At 30.5% G+C, this 3,078-nt stretch overlaps 1 pseudogene; it reads left to right on the top strand.

Moving 5' to 3' along the window:
- Window positions 1-274: 274 nt before the first annotated feature.
- Window positions 275-1,097, top strand: LOC113386015 (annotated as a pseudogene).
- The last annotated feature ends 1,981 nt before the right edge of the window (window positions 1,098-3,078 follow it).

Consider the following 3,078-nt stretch of genomic DNA (forward strand, 5'->3'; position numbering starts at 1 on the left):
ACAAATATATATTTCTTACAAATAAAGCTTAAAAACAAATTAAATTTTAAAATAAAAATGAATAAATAATTATTATTATAAAAATTAATTCACAAGACTCATGAGATTTTAATATCAAATATAATTTACAAGAGAAATATAGTTAACCCGGTGCCAATGACGCTGGGTCATAATGACCCGAGACGTTTTTTAACGAACATATATTTTGTTTACCCGGGTTATGTGGTTTAAGCGTTTGAGTAGCTGAAGCGATGCCTCCCCGCTACCCGCCCCGATGGTTCGCTCAGTGCGACGCCGCCCGCGCAACGAGCAACTCGTGCGTCAAGTCCAATCGGGTATGTTTGACCCAGCGTCATTGTAAATGTAATATTTTCGTGACATACTTTTATTTTCTATTTAGTGATTTTATATTTATTTTTTGTGTTCTTTAATAGGTTCACGAGTTATGAATTAGTATCTCACCTCCTAACGGAACATAAACTTACAGCAGTTGGAACCTTACGCAAAAACAAACGGCAGATTCCACCTCAATTCATTACAACACGTGGAAAATGTCCAGGATCATCTACCTTTGGACATCAAAAGGACATAACTCTAGTCTCCTACATTCCAAAGAAAAATAAAGTTGTCTTATTGATGTCCAGTCTACATCATGACGAAAAAATTGATGAGTCTACAGGTGACAAAAGGAAACCAGACATCATATCCTTTTACAATCACACCAAGAGTGGAGTGGATGTAGTGGACAATCTTTCTGCGTCATACAACGTGAGTAGAAACACAAAACGATGGCCATTGACTATCTTTTTTGCAATGCTAAATATATCGGAATAAACGCAAACATAATATACCGGGCTAATAATGATGATACACGCATGAAAAGAAGACATTTCCTAAAAAATCTGGGACTCGCCATGGTGCAGGAACATTTACAAGTGCGACGAGCTCGAGTGAATTTACCACGTCAACTGCGCAAAAGAATCGCACAATTCACAGGTGAAACCACAGATGAACCACCTCGAAAGATTCTAGGCGTTCGCAAGAGATGCCAAATATGTCCGTCCAAAAAGATAGAAGACAAGTCATACCTGTCATGAATGTCAATTTATATATGCCCTGATCATTTTATTACCTACTGCAATAATTTAGTAGTTCGATGTCAGTAAATGAGGAAATAGAAGACTGATTGGCATTTATAATTAAAAATAACTTAATTTGATCTCTTTTTTAGTATTATAAATGTTTGTTACCAATGATTATTAACATTACTAAACCAAAACTTATAATTAACATATGTTGTTTGTTCAAAGTTGATTTTGCATGTCTTGTTAAGTATGTCAATAAAAGTTTAATTATTATATATTAGTTTTATTTTATTTATTTTTATGCAGAAAATACCTTTATTTAGTAAACATTAATTACAATTTAGTAAAAGTATATATTTTTTATTATAAATCCTCAATAAAAACGTCGGGTCAAAATGACCCAACGTCATCGTTCTTGCAATTTTTTTCGCGTCATTGGCGCCGGGTTAAATGCTAACCGGAACTTTTTCATTCATTTCTTATCGAGGCAGAACACGTGATAGGTTAACCAGATAAATTATATAACTTATAATCATCGAGGCAATTTGCATTCAGAATTATATTAACTATAAAACATACAATTTCTGCTTTGCATATACAGGAAAATATAAAATTACATTTGTGGATAAATTTATTTTCACAAAGTGCCTAAGGAAAAACTATTATGAGAATATAGATAGCATTTGTTGAATAGAGTTTTGAATTAATTTAAAAAAATAGAATAAAATTGATTTCGAAGCTTAATAAATTGTATGCCAACAAGAAGGTACAGCACTCAATTTATGTATCTTTGCACAATTATATATAGATATATGTTTTTTATACGAATTTTAATCTTACCTTCAAAACTACTTAGTACAAACATTTTTTTCTCGACAAGTACTCAAAATTTCATGTTTTCTTATTTACCTCCTAACTTTTATACCACATAAGACAAATATTATTTTTGCTAATAGGTAGCATTGGTTGTATTGCAAACAAGCCTCATAATAATAATAAATTCAATTAATATAGAGTTTGGCGGGACACATAGGTTTAATTTAACTTCTATTAACTATAAGATCAAGCTATGTTAACTCTTAATCATAGAAATGTATTTTTTTACTATTTTTTCTAAAATTTGTCATTTGTTTCTTTTGCCCCTTGGGCAGGGTAATAATAGACACCCAGGGAACTAACTGATCCAACGTCTTTTTTGATACTTTTACGAAATAATAGCTACAAAGCCAAAGTATAAATAAAAATTGTATGAGAACATTTTCATATCCTTGATCTGGTATTTTGAAAAAAATATTTATTACCTGATGTCAAATAGCAATTAATTCAATTTATCTTTTTGTAAAGTTGCTTTTCTTAACTCAATTTACGTTTTCCCATTATTTCTTTTATTTACACCTATGCCAATGTAATATGTGCAGTTGATCCTATTTGCGACCACATGTAATTTTTATATAGAGCTTATTTTCACAAAACTGTTGAATAACAAATATTCAGGTATCATGAACTAAATACGAATAGAGACCAAGACCAAAAAAAACTACCAACAAAATAAATACTTTGGTATACATATTGATATATTTTTGGTTATGTTCTGAAAGCAAAATAAGACATTTTGTCGTCTACTTAGAATAGTATCACTAAAAAATCTATACTTCGCTTGTTTTTGTACTCTTCCTAACGGTCATTCGGATTTTATAAATCTTTTTACAGTTTGTCGAGGAAATTTCAAAATCTGGGGAATTATAAAACTATAGTAATATGTAGAAATAAATGAAAAAAATGCAAAGAACAACATATCATTGATTGACATTGAAAACATTTCGACACATGAAAACTCATCTGCCAAAAATGTCGATTCACTTTGAATCTAAATTTGAATTTAGTTAAGCGAGCCTAGTCATATTAGTATGTAATGTCCATATTCATATTATAAATAAGAAAAATGTAATATCTACAATATTATTGCACAAAAACCAGCTGAAATGTGCCAGAA

Source organism: Ctenocephalides felis, unplaced genomic scaffold (genome assembly GCF_003426905.1).
Source record: "Ctenocephalides felis isolate EL2017-DRISC unplaced genomic scaffold, ASM342690v1 CF-g0.4_SCAFFOLD_03571, whole genome shotgun sequence".
In the NCBI taxonomy this organism is placed as follows: domain Eukaryota; kingdom Metazoa; phylum Arthropoda; class Insecta; order Siphonaptera; family Pulicidae; genus Ctenocephalides; species Ctenocephalides felis.